General features: G+C 45.7%; 1 long non-coding RNA gene across 1 annotated transcript; it reads left to right on the forward strand.

The window, feature by feature from the left end:
• The first annotated feature begins 9,408 nt into the window (after window positions 1-9,408).
• On the forward strand, window positions 9,409-12,748 carry LOC123733349 (uncharacterized). Its single transcript, XR_006763735.1, has 3 exons — window positions 9,409-9,548; window positions 10,250-10,348; window positions 12,398-12,748. It is a non-coding gene; the product is annotated as an uncharacterized lncRNA (long non-coding RNA).
• The last annotated feature ends 9,017 nt before the right edge of the window (window positions 12,749-21,765 follow it).

Here is a 21,765-nt window from a genome sequence, read left to right on the forward strand (position 1 = left end):
TACTGCACTTTTACTGCAGTTTCAAAACTGCAATCTTTTTTTGTTAAGGAAGGGCTCAACGTTACAGAACGGTCACGTAGAAATGTTTTGTGTCAGCAGTACAATCAAACTATAACAACAATTCAGAACTGAACAGGAACATACAGATTAAGTATGACTTTTATTACCAGCTAATGAATGTATGGAGGTTGGTAGAGAGGATGGACTCGTGGTAATGAATGTATGGAGGTTGGTAGAGAGGATGGACTCATGGTAATGAATGTATGGAGGTTGGTAGAGAGGATGGACTCATGGTAATGAATGTATGGAGGTTGGTAGAGAGGATGGACTCATGGTAATGAATGTATTCCCTATACATATTGTAGCCACAGCAGGTTAGTGGCACCTTAATTGGGGAGGATGGGCTCGTGGTAATGGCTGGAGCAGAATAGGTGGAATGGTATCAAATACATCAAACACTTGGTTTCCATGGTTTCAACTCTGGAGATCCATCTGGTCTGGACTGAACTGTTCATGTTACTGAACCACATGTTAATATAACTCTGGAGATCCATTTGGTCTGGACTGAATTGTTATAGTGTTTTTTTGTAATGTATATTAGGGCTGTTGTGTTTTATTGATGTACTGGGTTTTATCTGTAAACGTATACAGGGCTCTTGTAAAATAGTTTTATCTCAATATGAATCCCTGTTTAAATAAAGGTTCATTAATATAGAAATACATTCTACTAGAACCCTGATGGAGACTCTGACATTAGACCTCCACATGTAATAATACTGATTAACCACCTGGTTGTCCTCCCTGGTCCCATTGCATATTGACAGGCTACAGTATACCATCTACCATTGTGTCCTCCCTGGTCCCATTGCATATTGACAGTTTACACTATACCATCTACCATTGTGTCCTCCCTGGTCCCATTGTATATTGACAGGCTACAGTATACCTTCTACCATTGTGTCCTCCCTGGTCCCATTGCATATTGACAGGCTACAGTATACCATCTACCATTGTGTCCTCCCTGGTCCCATTGCATATTGACAGGCTACAGTATACCATCTACCATTGTGTCCTCCCTGGTCCCATTGCATATTGACAGGCTACAGTATACCATCTACCAATGTCCCCCCTGGTCCCATTGCATATTGACAGGCTACAGTATACCTTCTACCATTGTGTCCTCACCTGGTCCCATTGCATATTGACAGGCTACAGTATACCATCTACCATTGTGTCCTCCCTGGTCCCATTGCATATTGACAGGCTACAGTATACCATCTACCATTGTGCCCTCCCTGATCCCATTGCATATTGACAGGCTACAGTATACCATCTACCATTGTGTCCTCACCTGGTCCCATTGCATATTGACAGGCTACAGTATACCATCTACCATTGTGTCCTCCCTGGTCCCATTGTATATTGACAGGCTACAGTATACCATCTACCATTGTGTCCTCCCTGGTCCCATTGTATATTGACAGGCTACAGTATACCATCTACCATTGTGTCCTCCCTGGTCCCATTGTATATTGACAGGCTACAGTATACCATCTACCATTGTGTCCTCCATGGTCCCATTGTATATTGACAGGCTACAGTATACCATCTACCATTGTATCATCCCTGGTCCCATTGTATATTGACAGGCTACAGTATACCATCTACCATTGTGTCCTCCCTGGGCCTATTGCATATTGACAGGCTACAGTATACCATCTACCATTGTATCATCCCTGGTCCCATTGCATATTGACAGGCTACAGTATACCATCTACCATTGTGTCCTCCTGGCTGTGCTGACTGCTGTATCTGCTGCTTTCCTGATTCATTGAACAACTTGTAGATCTGTCATACTGCATGTACATGTTGATGCCATTAAACAATCATCTAGGATTATATTGGATCCTAATCATTCTGAACAATGTCTTCATAAAGCACAGACTACACAGTGGAATCTGAAGAGGATGTATTATATGGGGGGAGTAGATAGAGAGAGAATGAGAGAGATCCTTCACAGGTATAGAGACAGGACTGGGCTTTAGGAGATGGTAGGTAGGTGGACCAGGTGAATGAGAGAGATCCTTCACAGGTATAGAGACAGGACTGGGCTATAGGAGATGGTAGGTAGGTGGACCAGGTGAATGAGAGAGCTCCTTCACAGGTATAGAGACAGGACTGGGCTTTAGGAGATGGTAGGTAGGTGGACCAGGTGAATGAGAGAGATCCTTCACAGGTATAGAGAGAGGACTGGGCTTTAGGAGATGGTAGGTAGGTGGACCAGGTGAATGAGAGAGCTCCTTCACAGGTATAGAGACAGGACTGGGCTTTAGGAGATGGTAGGTAGGTGGACCAGGTGCTCTGCCATGTTCTGCTACTGCAATGAAACCAACAACAATAACAAAATGAACAAACCACATCAAGACAGGTCAAATGGAAGAATTCAATAAATAACTTTAGTGTTTGAATTTTTTCCTGACTTACTTAACTTAAACTCTGACATAAAAGACATGATTGGTATTGAAACTCTTAGGTGGCACATACACATTATTTGCTGGTCCAAATTAACACCCTTCCCTTCCTCCTTGGCCCTGACTTAACATTTAGATTATTCTGAAGGGTCTGGATAGGTCCCTGCTTACACCTTACACATATACAAACATCTAAAGGTTAGCGCCAAGGGAAAGAGTTAGGTAGTGAGCTGATTCTCTATGGGTAAAGAGTTAGGTAGTGAACTGATTCTCTATGGGTAAAGAGTTAGGTAGTGAACTGATTCACTAGGGGTAAAGAGTTAGGTAGTGAACTGATTCTCTATGGGTAAAGAGTTAGGTAGTGAACTGATTCACTATGGGTAAAGAGTTAGGTAGTGAGCTGATTCTCTATGGGTAAAGAGTTAGGTAGTGAACTGATTCACTATGGTTAAAGAGTTAGGTATTGAACTGATTCTCTATGGGTAAAGAGTTAGGTAGTGAACTGATTCACAATGGGTAAAGAGTTAGGTAGTGAGCTGATTCTCTATGGGTAAAGAGTTAGGTAGTGAACTGATTCACAATGGGTAAAGAGTTAGGTAGTGAACTGATTCACTATGGTTAAAGCCCAAACCACAGAGCCTTTTTTATACATGCATGAACAAGCATGCTTACGCTGGAAATAGAATGCATGGGAGTCAACGAGAGAAGACATACATTTACATTTGAGTCATTTAGCAGATGCTCTTATCCAGAGCAACTTACAGTAGAGTGCATATATTTTATTACATTTTTTTAAATACTGGTCCCCCGTGGGAATCGAACCCACAACCCTGGCGTTGCAAGCACCATGCTGTACCAACTGAGCTACAGGGGCAGCCAGGCTGTGAATGCTACTCTGGTAATAGAATGCATGGTAGTCAATGAGAGAAGACAGACAGGCTGTGAGTGTTACTCTGGTAATAGAATGCATGGTAGTCAATGAGAGAAGACAGACAGGCTGTGAGTGTTACTCTGGTAATAGAATGCATGGGAGTCAATGAGAGAAGACAGACAAGCTGTGAGCGTTACTCTGGTAATAGAATGCATGGGAGTCAATGAGAGAAGACAGACAGGCTGTGAGTGTTACTCTGGTAATAGAATGCATGGGAGTCAATGAGAGAAGACAGACAGGCTGTGAGCATCAAAGGCATCACAAGTATATAGAAAGCCAAAGTAGAAAACTATTTTTCTCGCAGCGCAATGCAGGTAGAATGAGCTAATGAATTCACACAGAAAATAGCCTGTTTGTGCATTGTTACCGAGTCTGGAATTGTGAAGTGCAGGTTAGCATTTACATCATGAATCTTGTTCTGGAGGCAGCTCTGCAGAGTGGTGATTCTGGAGGCAGCTCTGCAGAGTGGTGATTCTGGAGGCAGCTCTACAGAGTGGTGATTCTGGAGGCAGCTCTGCAGAGTGGTGATTCTGGAGGCAGCTCTACAGAGTGGTGATTCTGGAGGCAGCTCTACAGAGTGGTGATTCTGGAGGCAGCTCTACAGAGTGGTGATTCTGGAGGCAGCTCTACAGAGTGGTGATTCTGGAGGCAGCTCTACAGAGTGGTGAATCTGGAGGCGGCTCTACAGAGTGGTGAATCTGGAGGCAGCTCTACAGAGTGGTGATTCTGGAGGCAGCTCTACAGAGTGGTGATTCTGGAGGCAGCTCTACAGAGTGGTGATTCTGGAGGCAGCTCTGCAGAGTGGTGATTCTGGAGGCAGCTCTACAGAGTGGTGATTCTGGAGGCAGCTCAGCAGAGTGGTGATTCTGGAGGCAGCTCTACAGAGTGGTGATTCTGGAGGCAGCTCAGCAGAGTGGTGATTCTGGAGGCAGCTCAGCAGAGTGGTGATTCTGGAGGCAGCTCGGTTCCTGTCGTGAGTCTTGATTGACTTATGTGAAATAGGTTGACCCATAGACTGGCCACTCTTCATGGACACACAGCTGGGTACAGGGGAGGCTGGTCTCTCCTGCTTGACTGGACTGCAACACAACAGAGACAAAGATTACATCTATCATCTACTCTGAGCTCAGATGGGGAAACATAAGAAGAGCTTAATTCCAAAATGATGATGATCGCATTCATAGAGGAAAAGGAGGACTCCCAGGTGTAAGTCGATCTAAACTTTGTTAGCACATAAAAGGCAAGTTTCTTTATTGTGCTGTATTCCTCTGAGCTGCCACCTAAAACGCACACAAGGACTCAGCACTCCTGAGCGCATCCCTGATTTGGCTCAAATTCAATTTGGAATTCAATCAGATCAGTTTGAATTACGGCCTCATCCAGCGAGGGTATCATATTCTTAGCAAGGGAGGAGAATTTTTCACCTGGTCGGACTGTGAGAGGATCACGTCCAAACACAATGATATCCTTGGGCATGCTGTAATGATATCTTCGGGCATGCTGTAATGATATCCTTGGGCATGCTGTAATGATATCCTTGGGCATGCTGTAATGATATCCTTGGGCAATCTGTAATGATATCCTTGGGCATGCTGTAATGATATCCTTGGGCATGCTGTAATGATATCCTTGGGCATGCTGTAATGATATCCTTGGGCATGCTGTAATGATATCCTTGGGCATGCTGTAATGATATCCTTGGGCATGCTGTAATGATATCCTTGGGCAGGCTGTAATGATATCCTTGGGCATGCTGTAGTCTGAGAAGTTGTCCCTCAGCTGCTTGATGATATTTTCCATCAGCTCTGCTGCGGCCTGGTCCCTCTGCCTGTTGTTCTTCAGTGTGCTGAAGTGCAGTAGCCTTCCAGAGGACAAGTCCAAATCCAACAACTCAAGCTTCCTAGTAAAGGCCTCAAGCTTTTTCACCATGTCCACAACTGTTTTCTCTCTTCCATGTAACTGCAGATTTAAGTTAAAGAATGTCGCCAAAAAAGCTACATTAGAGAGGAATTCCTCAATTTCTAAAATACGAAGGTGATCAGCTGCTGCCCTCATTGAGCTTTTTCTGACGAAATCCACAACCTGGTCATGAAGCTCACAGAATGGCTCTAGAGCTTTTCCTTTACTCAGCCAGCGCACGTTGTTGTGAAGCGGGAGATCATCCTGGATGGACTCCTCTGGTTCTGTCACCAGCTTGCTGAAATGACGGTGTTGTGTTGCTTGATGTCGCCCTGTAAAAGTTGATTATGCGCATTACTTTATCCATCACATCTTTTAGCTCAGAGTTTAGTCTGGTACACAACACACTCTGATGGATGAGACAATGTAAACCATGTTTAGTCTGGTACACAGTACACTCTGATTGATGAGACAATGTAAACCATGTTTAGGCTGGTACACAACACACTCTGATGGATGAGACAATGTAAACCATGTTTAGTCTGGTACACAACACACTCTGATGGATGAGACAATGTAAACCATGTTTAGTCTGTTACACTCTGATGGATGAGACAATGTAAACCATGTTTAGTCTGGTACACAACACACTCTGATGGATGAGACAATGTAAACCATGTTTAGTCTGGTACACTCTGATGGATGAGACAATGTAAACCATGTTTAGTCTGGTACACAACACACTCTGATGGATGAGACAATGTAAACCATGTTTAGTCTGGTCCACAACACACTCTGATGGATGAGACAATGTAAACCATGTTTAGTCTGGTACACTCTGATGGATGAGACAATGTAAACCATGTTTAGTCTGGTACACAACACAATCTGATGGATGAGACAATGTAAACCATGTTTAGTCTGGTCCACAACACACTCTGATGGATGAGACAATGTAAACCATGTTTAGTCTGGTCCACAACACACTCTGATGGATGAGACAATGTAAACCATGTTTAGTCTGGTAAACAACACACTCTGATGGATGAGACAATGTAAACCATGTTTAGTCTGGTACACTCTGATGGATGAGACAATGTAAACCATGTTTAGTCTGGTACACTCTGATGGATGAGACAATGTAAACCATGTTTAGTCTGGTACACTCTGATGGATGAGACAATGTAAACCATGTTTAGTCTGGTACACTCTGATGGATGAGACAATGTAAACCATGTTTAGTCTGGTACACAACACACTCTGATGGATGAGACAATGTAAACCATGTTTAGTCTGGTACACTCTGATGGATGAGACAACGCAAGCCATTCGTTTGTGGGGTGATCTCCTTCAACCTGCTGACCAGGCCCCTGTGTCTGCCCACCATAGCAGGTACCATCTTCGAATGACAAGCCATGCTGGGTAAACAGTTCTTCCAGCATTGTGAATAGGATGTCCCCGGTGGCGTGTCCTTCCAGGGGAATGTCCCCGGTGGTGTGTCCTTCCAGGGGAACGTCCCCGGTGGTATGTCCTTCCAGGGGAACGTCCCCGGTGGCGTGTCCTTCCATGGGAACGTCCCCGGTGGTGTGTCCTTCCAGGGGAACGTCCCCGGTGGCGTGTCCTTCCATGGGAGTCGTCCCGGTGGCGTGTCCTTCCAGGGGAACGCCCCGGTGGCGTGTCCTTCCAGGGGAACGTCCCCGGTGGCGTGTCCTTCCAGGGGAACGTCCCCGGTGGTGTGTCCTTCCAGGGGAACGTCCCCGGTGGCGTGTCCTTCCAGGGGGTCGTCCCGGTGGCGTGTCCTTCCAGGGGAACGTCCCCGGTGGTGTGTCCTTCCAGGGGAACGTCCCCGGTGGCGTGTCCTTCCAGGGGGTCGTCCCCGGTGGCGTGTCCTTCCAGGGGAACGTCCCCGGTGGCGTGTCCTTCCAGGGGAACGTCCCCGGTGGCGTGTCCTTCCAGGGGAACGTCCCCGGTGGCGTGTCCTTCCAGGGGAACGTCCCCGGTGGCGTGTCCTTCCAGGGGAACGTCCCCGGTGGCGTGTCCTTCCAGGGGGTCATCCCCGGTGGCGTGTCCTTCCAGGGGAACGTCCCCGGTGGCGTGTCCTTCCAGGGGAACGTCCCCGGTGGCGTGTCCTTCCAGGGGAACATCCCCGGTGGTGTGTCCTTCCAGGGGGTCGTCCCGGGTGGTGTGTCCTTCCAGGGGAACGTCCCCGGTGGTGTGTCCTTCCAGGGGAACGTCCCCGGTGGTGTGTCCTTCCAGGGGAACGTCCCCGGTGGTGTGTCCTTCCAGGGGAACGTCCCCGGTGGCGTGTCCTTCCAGGGGAACGTCCCCGGTGGCGTGTCCTTCCAGGGGAATGTCCCCGCTGGTGTGTCCTTCCAGGGGAACATCCCCGGTGGTGTGTCCTTCCAGGGGAACGTCCCGGTGGCGTGTCCTTCCAGGGGAACGTCCCCGGTGGTGTGTCCTTCCAGGGGAATGTCCCCGGTGGTGTGACCTTCCAGGGGAACATCCCCGGTGGTATGTCCTTCCAGGGGAACGTCCCCGGTGGTGTGTCCTTCCAGGGGAACGTCCCCGGTGGTGTGTCCTTCCAGGGGAATCAGTGCCAGTAGCTCTTGTTTAAAGTCATTTCCATGAACATAACGGACATATACACACAACTGTGCTACATCGGTGTTGTCAGTTCTCTCATCAATATCCAGGGGAAAATGTTCAACCTGACTGAGCCCCTCCAGAACAATCCTATGCACATCATCCACCAGAGCACGGACACGCCGTCCGGCTGTTGTCACAGACAGGGTCGCCTGTTTGACAGACCAAATTATGCTATCCATAGACTGGTCTGTAGCCAATTCCTCCAAAACTGTCACCATGCACTTTTTAAATAGCTCTGCGTTTGTGAAGGGCATGTTGCGTTTGGTTAGAACCCAGGATGCTTTTAGGAAGCACTAGTGACCTTCTGTTGTTGGGTCAGGCCACGAAGGAGGATTCTTCTGCCATGTTTGTAGCTTGTAGTTAATGCTTCAGTGTTTCTGCGTCGGGCCTCTGTCTGGTCTCCAGTGATGATCCATGGCACAAAGCCTCCAGTTATGATCCATGGCACTAAGCCTCCAGTGATGATCCATGGCACGAAGCCTGTAGGGATGATCCATGGTCCGAAGCCTCCAGTGATGATCCATGGCACAAAGCCTCCAGTGATAATCCATGGCACGAAGCCTCCAGTGATGATTCATGGCACGAAGCCTGTAGGGATGATCCATGGCCCGGAGCCTGTAGGGATGGTCCATGGCCCGGAGCCTGTAGGGATGTCCATGGCACCGAGCCTCCAGTGATGATCCATGGCACGGAGCCTCCAGTGGTGATCCACGGTGCAGAGCCTGCAATGATGATCCACAGCATGGAGCCTGCAGTGACGGCCCGCAGTCCGGAACCTCCTGAGACGGCCCGCAGTCCGGAACCTCCTGAGACGGCCCGTAGTCCGGAACCTCCTGAGACGGCCCGCTGTCCAGAGTCTTCAACTACGGTCCAGGAGGTTCCGGTACTGGGGGGGGTACTGTCACGTCCTGACCATAGAAAGCTGTTATTTTCTATGGTAGAGTAGGTTAGGCGTGACAGGGGGGTTTTCTAGTTTAGTTTTTCTATGTTGTTTTGTAGTTTTGTATTTCTATGTTGAGTTTTGTTTGGGATGATCTCCAATTAGAGGCAGCTGGTCATTGTTGTCTCTAATTGGAGATCATACTTAATTTGGGTACGTTTTTCATCCGGCCGTGAAAATACTGCCCCCCAACAGGTTAAGTTGGTGTTTTTCCCACCTGGGTTTGTGGGAGATTGTTTTTGAGTAGTGTATGTTTCACCTCTGCATCACGGTTTGTTGATTTTTTTTGTTCTTTAGTTTATGTGTATTGTGTGTATTGTGTGTGTCGCATAGTTTCACAGTTCAATAAAATATGTGGAACGATAATCACGCTGCGCCTTGGTCCGCTCCTCTCTATGACAACCGTGACACCCGAAGCCAAATCTAGTTGATGAACCCTGTTTTATAGTATGCCATGGCCTTTACTGGCCAACTGCTGTTATGTATATGACATACTATGGTGTTGTGTCACTAGACTTTGACCAGATATTATTGCATCCAAAGATCAACTGTACCTAGAACATAGATACAGAGCCACTTGTCATCAGGAAGCTGCTCTCTCAGCACAACGGAAAATATCTCAATGACTTGACATGTTCTGGTTGTGAATTCAAGCTACAAGGTAAGAATCTTCCCAGGGATTATTGTAAAGTGTGTAGGGAAATTAAATGTATGGTGTTATTTTAGTATAGTGAATGACAGTAAAACACTCAGATCTAACAGTCCAGTTCACCTGGGACAGCTACGTGACAGTTCAATCATACAAAATGGCGCTAACTGGGCGTAGGCAAGTCAAATTCAAAAACATATTGTTCATATATTCCTATATTGTGGTTATTTTACAATTTGTATATTTCTTATGTATAAGTTGTAAATCGTCTTTCAAAATATTGGAAAATTAGTTGTTTTCAAAACTACAATGAGCTCCTGCTTCCTGTGTAATTTGGTATGAAACCACTGAACATACTTTTCTTAACATTGTTATTATGAACTGAATTCAGTAACAGCATAATAATATCATACCTGTTGAACGAAGCAACACACTAGAATGAGAGAAATTATTAAAAGAGAAAGTGAGACACTATTATTATTATATATTGTTATTATTATTATTATTATTAGTTCCAGTACATGGAGAAAAGGTGAAAAATATCAATCACAACTACATGTTCATGTGATGCATTAAATCACCTGACTGTTTGGATGTATCTGTTAGTAAATGTTTTATTTCTTAAAGAGATAATGAATAAAACAGAACAATTAACATTAAATAATTGGTTTTCATTGTGTTAACCACAACCAACATGTCAGATCTCTGTTTAGGGGACAGTGCTCTAAAATGAGTATCTCTGGGGAGAGAGAGAAGGGGGGCCCTGCCTCTAAAATGAGTCTCTCAGGGGAACATGACACCCAAACTAAGAGGTGAGATGACAATTTGTTTAAGAACTTATAAAGAGTTTATTTCTAAAATGTTATATCCATAATTTTTTCACATTTGTTATTTTTCATCCTGTATATTGGACTGTGATACGTGGTTGTCTCAACAGCACACACACACACACACACACCAGCATACACATACATCTATAGAATGTTAGCATGACACAATCATTTAGCCTACTCTTAATTATTAACTAATAAGTTGGTAGGCTTAACTTTATTGTTTTTACCAATTCTGACCGTTGTTGCAAGCTGAATTTGGACAATATATCCGTTATATCAACCCACTCTTCACTCCTGTTTAAACCAAAAAGGGTTCTATCTTCCTTAATATACAGAACCACTAAAGTTCTATACAGAACCCTTTATAGGAGGTTAGGAAGTGTCTGAGAATACAGTATATATAGAATATATATAGAACCCTTTATAGGAGGTTAGGAAGTGTCTGAGTATACAGTATATATAGAATAAAAGAACCCTTTATAGGAGGTTAGGAAGTGTCTGAGTATACAGTATATATAGAATATATATAGAACCCTTTATAGGAGGTTAGGAAGTGTCTGAGAATACAGTATATATAGAATATATATAGAACCCTTTATAGGAGGTTAGGAAGTGTCTGAGTATACAGTATATATAGAATATATATAGAACCCTTTATAGGAGGTTAGGAAGTGTCTGAGTATACAGTATATATAGAATATATATAGAACCCTTTATAGGAGGTTAGGAAGTGTCTGAGAATACAGTATATATAGAATATATATAGAACCCTTTATAGGAGGTTAGGAAGTGTCTGAGTATACAGTATATATAGAATAACCTCCTATAAAGGGTTCTATATATATTCTATATATACTGTATACTCAGACACTTCCTAATAACCTCCTATAAAGGGTTCTATATATATTCTATATATACTGTATACCCAGACACTTCCTAACCTCCTATAAACCTCCTTATATATATATATATATAGAGAACCCTTTATAGGAGGTTAGGAAGTGTCTGAGTATACAGTATATATAGAATATATATAGAACCCTTTATAGGAGGTTAGGAAGTGTCTGAGTATACAGTATATATAATATATATATAGAACCCTTTATAGGAGGTTAGGAAGTGTCTGAGTATACAGTATATATAGAATATATATAGAACCCTTTATAGGAGGTTTGCCTGTCTGAGTATACAGTATATATAGAATATATATATAACCCTTTATAGGAGGTTAGGAAGTGTCTGAGTATACAGTATATATAGAATATATATATAACCCTTTATAGGAGGTTAGGAAGTGTCTGAGTATACAGTATATATAGAATATATATATAACCCTTTATAGGAGGTTAGGAAGTGTCTGAGTATACAGTATATATAGAATATATATAGAACCCTTTATAGGAGGTTAGGAAGTGTCTGGGTATACAGTATATAGAATATATATAGAACCCTTTATATGGCTCTTTGATCAGAACTCTAGAGGTTCTTCTTCACTGAATTGATCTTCATTATATCCAAACACACTGGTGGTCAGGGAGGCATCTCTTTGTCTGAACGATGGCCCACGTCAACTCTGGCTGACTTTTTTACAATACAATACATTACAATACATACAATGCAACCTTGTCTATTCGTTACAGCAAACAACAAACATGTCTCTTTTGCGCCGTAAGTGTAAAATGTCTTTATTCTCAGCACTTCTACGACCAATTTTCTACTCTGAGATGCTTTGTGGATATGGGCCCAGATTTCAAAATATTGTTATAAAAAAACTTAAAATGTTCTTTTAGCATAATAAAAAATGAATATTACTAATGTAACCCACTGTAAAGACTAGGTTTAGTTGTTTTGTGCCACTGTTAAGGAACTTCCCGCGTTCCCGTACAGAACTGTCCACGTACGATGTAGCGCCAAGCATATTGTCTGGTTACGGGCAGAGTTGGCTGAGGTGATCTTGGAGAATAACAATGTAGTTCTGCAGTGTTGAGATGCAGAAGTTTATTGTTCAAATTTCTTTTTGCTTTACAGTCAGGGGCAGTATGACTGTAGCCAGATCCTTTTCAATCTCTATCCTTGTTCAATTTGTGGTTCACCGGATTCATCATCATCATCGAGACGAGGTACAGAACGTCCTGCTAACTAGCCAAGCTAGTCAGTACATTAAGTAAGCTAGCTAGCTACTCTACCAACAGCATCCTAGTTATCCTATCCTAACATTATCACCGGCTGCCTGTATTTCTTGTGGACCGATGGAGCTCCCCGGTTGTTTCTTCCACCTGTTAAATCCCGTGGAGTGCTTCTCTCTCTCATTGACGGATGCTGGTTACCTCTATCTGGTTCTCCTCTCTTCACTAGATTGACGATAACTTTAGGATTTAACAAGAGTCTTATCTTTCAAATGGTGTAAAATAGTCATATGTGTCATGACGTTGGCCTCTTTTGGTACAGGGAGGACAGTTGACCCTCTCCCTTTTGCACCACCACCCAACCTACCTTCCCCCCAATCCACCCTGTGTGTAAAGGGTTGTAAAAACTCTAAAATTCCAGGAGAGTCTCTGGCCACATGGCCCATAGAGAGACACATGAAATTCTTCCAACTCATAGAATTGGAGAGCCAAGCAACATTTTGTGTTCTGGAGAAGGTATGGAAGATTGGTGAAGAATCCAGAACGAACTGATCCGCTTGGTACAATTTTGTGATACTCAGAAGAGACAATATAGCCATATTACCATAAAACTGTTTATATAATAGCATCAGCTTGAGACTTGCAACATAATGGTTGTATAGAATGTATTAATAAGGATAAAGCTTTTATAATACACATGAGATGCTATTGTACTGATGTAATGTGATAGAATTGTATTTCTGTAACCAAATCTAACTCAGTCATAGGCACGCCCCCAGGGACCCATACAGGACCAGGCGTCATTTGACAAGCCTGTTCTATGGGCACTATAAAACACCCCCTGATTTACATTTCTTCAGACCAGGCCTACACTCCTTTGGCCCATAGGTTTGACCATCCAAGTACTCTACTGAAAGTGAACTATACCACGTGGTTAACTTTTAGACTATCGAGACCGACAGAATAAGAACAAGTCTTTGATATTAATTATTAGTCTGCAGCTAAGTAAATTATATCATCGAACACGAAGACCAACGAAACATCCATTCTATGACGACATTAATGAATGTCGCTCTGAAAGATCCATTCTAACCAAGAGAGAGAGAGAGAGAACGCGGACAAAACTCCCCAACAGAACAGAACTCTCGAACAAGGATCACGACGACACATGAGCGTAAATATATATTGATTGCAATTGTTCCCGAATGAGTGAGCCTTCAATTGTCAATTGTTAATATTAATGAACTCTGTGTAACTTCTCAGCTGACCGTTTATGACCCATTGTCTAACAGACCAGCCATGCTTGTTAGCCATTAGGGCACATTACTATACCAATCCTTTGTGACGATAATTACTGTTTGTATGTTTTCTGTTAATTACTTAGTGTAGTAAATAAATGATTTTAAGACAATTGATGTATGGATGATTTTAGTAAAGACTGGGTTCGTGCAGATACAACAATTTACGACGTTTGAAATGAGACTGGACTAGAGGTAAATACACCATTTAAACCAGAAGATAATCGGCCTATATAATATAGGAAAGTTATATTAGGAAAATTATAACTTTGTAATCTGAATATTCTCCTTGGTGCCCCGATCTCCTAGTTAATTACAATTAAATGATTAATCAGTTTAATCGCGTGATAATAATTACAGGGAGTTAATTGATAAACAAGTCTTCAGTTTAATGGTACCCAAAGACACGACATATGTTTGAGAAATTGAAATTATTATTTGAATTTCGCGCCTTGCGACCCCATTGGTTAAACCCTCTGTGTCCAAGGACCAAACTTTTGAATATTATTTTCGGGGCGCATCAAGTAGGCTGGACACATTTCAATTTCAACAAAGCTTATTTTCTGATAAAAACAAGTTAATTGCATCCGCCATGGAGCCCAGTTTCATAACACTACCTTATGTCCCTAGTTATGAAGTAATCGTGAAAAAACATGCCTTATTTCAGGTCATTTTTCACCCTGCCAGCTCCTATTAGTTCTATTGAGCACTGTGACACCAACTCACCTTCTGAACGTTCTATTCCCTGCTCATTGTTCTGCGTCTGTCACGTCCTGACCAGTAAAAGGGGTTATTTGTTATTGTAGTTTGGTCAGGGCGTGGCAGGGGATGTTTTTCTGTGTGTTTTGGGCATTCTATGTCCTTTTTTCTATGTGTTTGTATTTCTTTGTTTTGGCCTGGTATGGCTCTCAATCAGGGACAGCTGTACATTATTGTTGCTGATTGGGAGCCATACTTGGGTAGCTTGTTTTCCTTTGGGTTTTGTAGGTGGTTAATTTCTGTTTAGTGTTTTGTAGACCTGACAGAACTGTTTGGTTGTCATTTTCTCTTTGTATATTGTGTTCTCAGAATATATATTAAATGATGAGCACTCACCCCGCTGCGCCTTGGTCCTCTTCTTCCAAAGACAGCCGTTACAGCGTCACAATGGCAGCTATGCTACTGTTATCAATGAGACCTACCGGCATTGACCATTTCTAAAATGGTCACTCATTACTTTAGTTAGCTTCATATCTCGTATTAGGGCTGTGTTGCTTTTGGGAGAGCAAATAAATAGTGACTATAGCAGGTATTGAACCGTGGTAAATGATCACTACTCAGAACCTCAACCTCAGTATAACATTACATTATAAAAAATCATCTTAATATCTGATATTGCGAGTAAACAACCTCGGAATAGAATAGACAAGAGTGTGTCTTCCAGCCCACCAATAAATTACATCATGCAACCATCGTCTTTAGCAAATTTACCTCAACATGCCACTCGCTTGCTCGAGAAGGCAGAGTGGGTCGGTGCTGGTTGATGAATTTGACTATATACTTAACTACATTCATATATTCTTTAAACATAAAAGCTAATTTACCAACATTTCTGAAAATGGATATATAGCATTTTGGAATAAAACACTTACTATGTTTCCCAATCTGAGTTCAGAGTAGATGAGAGATGTAATGTTTGTCTCTGTTGTGTTGAAGTCCAATCCAGCAGGAGAGACCAGCCTCCCCTGTTCCCAGCTGTGTGTCCATGAAGAGTGACTGGTCTATGAGACATCCTATATTATTTAGAGAGGGAGACTTTTCTACTGAACAAAGGTAAGAAGAACTCATGGGTCATGGTCACTAAGTTAAACAACACTGTCTCTAGTCATTTCTCCTCTCCCTTTTTCCCATTTCTTTTGGTTGTTTTAATAATCAATAGTCTAATCCTTTTGTCCATTTTCATAGTCCTAAAATAATATTAAACAAACTCAACATTCCCTCCTGTGTGTGTGTTTGAGAGAGTGTGTGTCTGTGTGAGAGTGTGTGTGCACTCCCTGGATGAGAAGATCATCTCTATCCTGATTGCTTAGTCACTTTTATCTCTACCTACATGTACATTTTATCTCAATTAAAGTCTCATTATTACCTCAACTACCTGGTACCCCTGCACATTGACTCAGTACTGGTACTCCTTATAGCCTCATTATTGTTATTTTATTGTGTTACTATTTCATTTTTTTTTAAAGAAATTCTTTGTACTTTTCAACTGCATTGTTGGGAAAGGGCTCATAAGTATGCATTTCATGGTAAAGTGTACCCCTGTTGTATTCGACGCAAGTGAGAAATACAATTTCATTTGATTTAAAGCTCATTGGCAGAAACGCGTCATTGGGTCTAACGATCGTCTCATGCCGAACAGCCCATGTTCGGATGTTGAAGCAAGGTGGCTACAAAAATCCTTAGAAAGGCAGAAACCTAGAGAGGAACCAGGCTCTGAGGGGTGGCCTGTCCTCTTCTGGCTGTGCCGAGTGGAGATTATAAGAGTACATGGCCATTAAGGCTATAACGTTCTTCCAGATGTTCAAATGTTCATAGATGACCAGTAGGGTCAAATAATAATCACGGTGGTTATAGAGGGTGCAATTGGTCAGTACCTCAGGAGTAAATGTCAGTTGGCTTTTCATAGCCAAGCATTCAGAGGTGGAGAGAGGTGGAGAGAGGTCGAGAGAGAGAGTCAGAGAGAGAGTCAGAGAGAGAGTCAGAGAGAGAGTCAGAGAGAGAGTCAGAGAGAGAGTCAGAGAGAGAGAAACAGCAGGTTCGGGACAAGGTAACACGTCTGGTGAACAGGTCAGAGTTCCATATCCGCAGGCAGACCAGTAGAAACTGGATCAGCAGCACAACAAGGTTGGACTTCCGGTGGAACATGTATCAATACTGACAGGATCTAAAGAAGGGGATCGCTGCTCTCAGATCAGTTTTCTCCATGCAAATCTTTCCTTAATGTAAGAATATTTTGAAGATAAATACACAACGCAGCGTTTGAGAGTTTGAGAGGATGAGAGGACGAGAGTACTGGAGTACTAATGGTCAATAGCGAATTGTAAATAGGAGAGTGAGGCAGATATATATTATTACTGTGTAAAACCTAGCAGTACTACTGATTTCTCTGAGAGTCAGGCAGATATATATTATTACTGTGTAAAACCTAGCAGTACTACTGATTTCTCTGAGAGTGAGGCAGATATATATTATTACTGTGTAAAACAAAGCAGTACAACTGATTTCTCTGAGAGTGAGGCAGATATATATTATTACTGTGTAAAACCTAGCAGTGCTACTGATTTCTCTGAGAGTGAGGCAGATATATAACATTCAGGAAAAAAACATGATTATTTGTCTCTTTGAAATGAAACCATCAAGTGATAGATTTTAAACAAATGCAGGTCTGTCATCGAACAATCCCATGCCGTAATTAGATAGTTGTAGCGTCTTGTCTGTAGTGTGGCGGAAAGAAGCGCAGGAAGCAGCGAACACTGTGTGGTAATTTTAATGGAACCACCTGTACAAAATAAAAGGTCTCCCAACAACAGGGAAAAATACAATTGACAAGCACAGTCGAACAAACGCAGTCGACACACAGAAAAACAATCCCGCACAATAGGGTGCGGGCCAGCTGAACTAAATAGCCCTAAATAAATAGGTTAATGACTAACTCAGGGCAGGTGAGAAAACATAAAAAAAGGGAAAAACAAAAAGGGAATCGGTGGTAGCTAATAGGCCGGTGACGACGACCGCCGAGCGCCACCCGAGCAGGAGGGGGCGCCACAGTCGGTAGGAATCGTGACAGTACCCGCCTCCTGACGCGCGGCCCCTGCAGCGCGTCGACACCGGCCTCGAGGCCGACCCGGAGGACGAGGCGCAGGGCGATCCGGACGGAGGCGGTGGAACTCCTTCAACATGGATGAGTCCAAGACGTCCTCCGCCGGCACCCAGCACCTCTCCTCCGGACCGTACCCCTCCCAGTCCACAAGGTACTGCAGGCCCCCCGCCCGGCGTCTCGAGTCCAGAATGGCCCTTACGCTGTACGCCGGGGACCCCCCGATGTCCAGGGGGGGTGGAGGGACCTCCGGCACCTCATCTTCTTGTAGGGGACCAGCCACCACCGGCCTGAGGAGAGACACATGAAACGAGGGGTTAATACGGTAATAGGAAGGGAGTTGCAACCGATAACACACCTCGTTTATCCTCCTCAGGACTTTGAAGGGCCCCACACACTGCGGCCCCAGCTTCCGGCAGGGCACGCGGAGAGACAGGTTCCGGGTCGAGAGCCAGACCCTGTCACCCGGTGCGAACACCGGCGCCTCACTGCGGTGGCGGTCAGCACTCCTTTTCTGCCTAGCACTGGCCTCCTTCAGTGAGTCCTGTACTGCTTTCCAGGTCTCCTTGGAGTGCTGAACCCAGTCCTCCACCGCAGGAGCCTCGGTCTGGCTCTGGTGCCATGGGGCCAGGACCGGCTGGTACCCTAGCACACACTGGAAGGGTGACATGTTAGTAGAGGAGTGGCGAAGTGAGTTCTGGGCTAACTCTGCCCAAGGAATATACCTCGCCCACTCCCCTGGCCGGTCCCGGCAATACGACCTCAGGAACCTGCCCACCTCCTGGTTCACCCTCTCCGCCTGCCCATTGCTCTCGGGGTGATAACCGGAGGTTAAACTGACCGAGACCCCCAGCCGCTCCATAAACGCCTTCCAGACCCTGGATGTGAACTGGGAACCCCGATCAGAGACAATATCCTCCGGCACCCCGTAGTGCCGGAAGACGTGGGTAAATAGGGCCTCCGCAGTCTGCAGGGCCGTAGGGAGACCGGGCAAGGGGAGGAGACGGCAGGACTTAGAAAACCGATCCACAACCACCAGAATCGCAGTGTTCCCCTGAGAGGAGGGAAGATCTGTCAGGAAGTCGATAGACAGGTGCGACCATGGCCGTTGCGGAACGGGGAGGGGCTGTAACTTCCCTCTCGGTAAATGCCTAGGAGCCTTACTCTGGGCACACACCGAACAGGAAGAGACATATGACCTCACGTCCTTAGCCAAGGTGGGCCACCAATACTTCCCCCTTAGACTCCGCACTGTCCTCTCTACACCAGGATGACCCGCCGCAGGTAGCGTGTGCGCCCACCGAATCAACCGATCGCGAACATCGAGCGGCACATACATGCGCCCCACGGGCACCTGCGCAGGCGCAGGATCCAACACCAGTGCCCACTCGATGTCCGCGTCCACCTCCCACACCACTGGTGCCACCAGCCTAGACGCTGGAATGATGGGAGTTGGATCGATGGGGCGGTCATCCGTGTCATACAGACGGGACAGCGCGTCGGCTTTAGTATTAAGGGAACCCGGTCTATATGAGATGGTAAACCTAAACGAAGAACATGGCCCACCTTGCCTGACGTGGATTCAGTCTCCTCGCTGCCCGGATGTACTCCAGGTTTCGGTGGTCGGTCCAGATGAGAAAGGGGTGCTTAGCCCCCTCAAGCCAGTGTCGCCACACCCTCAAGGCTTTGACTACCGCTAGCAACTCCCTGTCCCCCACATCGTAGTTACGCTCCGCCGAACTGAGCTTCCCTGAGAAGAAAGCGCAGGGGCGGAGTTTCGGTGGCGCACCCGAGCGCTGTGATAGCACGGCACCCACCCCAGCCTCGGATGCGTCCACCTCTACTACGAACGCTAAAGACGGGTCCGGGTGCGCCAACACGGGCGCGTCGGTGAACAGGGTCTTCAACTTCTTGAAGGCTCCGTCCACCTCCGTCGACCATCTCAAACGCGCCGGCCCCCCTTTCAGCAGTGAGGTAATGGGAGCCGCTACCTGGCCAAACCCCCGGATAAACCTCCGGTAGTAGTTGGCAAAGCCCAAGAACCGCTGCACTTCCTTCACCGTGGTTGGAGTCGGCCAATTACGCACGGCCTCAACGCGGTCACACTCCATCACCACCCCCGTGGTGGAAATGCGATAACCCAGAAAGGAGACGGCTCGTTTGAAAAACTCACACTTCTCAGCCTTAACGTATAGGTCATGCTCCAGCAGTCTACCAAGCACCTTGCGCACCAGGGACACATGCGCGGAGCGGGTGGCGGAATATATCAGAATGTCATCGATATAGACATTACATTACATTACATTTACATTTAAGTCATTTAGCAGACGCTCTTATCCAGAGCGACTTACAAAATGGTGCATTCACCTTATGATATCCAGTGGAACAACCACTTTACAATAGAGCATCTAAATCTTTTAAGGGGGGGGTTAGAAGGATTACTTTATCCTATCCTAGGTATTCCTTAAAGAGGTGGGGTTTCAGGTGTCTCCGGAAGGTGGTGATTGACTCCGCTGTCCTGGCGTCGTGAGGGAGCTTGTTCCACCATTGGGGTGCCAGAGCAGCGAACAGTTTTGACTGGGCTGAGCGGGAACTGTGCTTCCTCAGAGGTAGGGGGGCCAGCAGGCCAGTGGTGGATGAACGCAGTGCCCTTGTTTGGGTGTAGGGCCTGATCAGAGCCTGAAGGTATGGAGGTGCCGTTCCCTTCACAGCTCCGTAGGCAATCACCATGGTCTTGTAGCGGATGCGAGCTTCAACTGGAAGCCAGTGGAGAGAGCGGAGGAGCGGGGTGACGTGAGAGAACTTGGGAAGGTTGAACACCAGACGGGCTGCGGCGTTCTGGATGAGTTGTAGGGGTTTAATGGCACAGGCAGGGGAGCCCAGCCAACAGCGAGTTGCAGTAATCCAGACGGGAGATGACAAGTGCCTGGATTAGGACCTGCGCCGCTTCCTGTGTGAGGCAGGGTCGTACTCTGCGAATGTTGTAGAGCATGAACCTACAGGATCGGGTCACCGCCTTGATGTTAGTGGAGAACGACAGGGTGTTGTCCAGGATCACGCCAAGGTTCTTAGCACTCTGGGAGGAGGACACAAGGGAGTTGTCAACCATGATGGCGAGATCATGGAACAGGCAGTCCTTCCCCGGGAGGAAGAGCAGCTCCGTCTTGCCGAGGTTCAGCTTGAGCTGGTGATCCGTCATCCACACTGATATGTCTGACAGACATGCAGAGATGCGATTCGCCGCCTGGTTATCAGAATGGGGAAAGGAGAAGATTAATTGTGTGTCGTCTACATAGCAATGATAGGAGAGACCATGTGAGGATATGACAGAGCCAAGTGACTTGGTGTATAGTCGAGAATAGGAGAGGGCCTAGAACAGAGCCCTGGGGGACACCAGTGGTGAGAGCGCATGGTGCGGAGACAGATTCTCGCCACGCCACCTGGTAGGAGCGACCTGTCAGGTAGGACGCAATCCAAGCGTGGGCCGCGCCGGAGATGCCCAACTCGGAGAGGGAGGAGAGGAGGATCTGATAAATTGTCTGATAGACAATCACGCCCTGCCCGTGCAGGTCCCTGAGAATCTTGTCAACAAAGGATTGAAAGACGGCTGGAGCATTTTTCAACCCATACGGCATGACGAGGTACTCATAATGGCCTGATGTGGTACTAAAGGCGGTTTTCCACTCATCTCCCTTCTTGATACGCACCAGGTTATACGCGCTCCTGAGATCCAATTTTGTGAAGAACTGTGCTCCGTGAAATGATTCCACCGCCGTAGCGATAAGAGGTAGTGGGTAACTAAACCCCACCGTGATCGCGTTTAGACCTCTATAATCAATGCACGGACGCAGACCTCCCTCCTTTTTCTTCACAAAAAGAAACTCGAGGAAGCGGGTGAGATGGAGGGCCGAATGTACCCCTGTCCCAAGGATTCCGTGACGTATGTCTCCATAGCCGCCGTCTCCTCTTGTGACAAGGGGTACACGTGACTCCTGGGAAGCGCAGCGTTAACCTGGAGATCTATCGCACAATCCCCCTGTCGATGAGGTGGTAATTTAGTCGCTCTCTTTTTACAAAAGCGATCGCCAAATCGGCGTATTCAGGGGGAATGCGCAC

Source organism: Salmo salar, unplaced genomic scaffold (assembly GCF_905237065.1).
Source record: "Salmo salar unplaced genomic scaffold, Ssal_v3.1, whole genome shotgun sequence".
Lineage (NCBI taxonomy): Eukaryota > Metazoa > Chordata > Actinopteri > Salmoniformes > Salmonidae > Salmo > Salmo salar.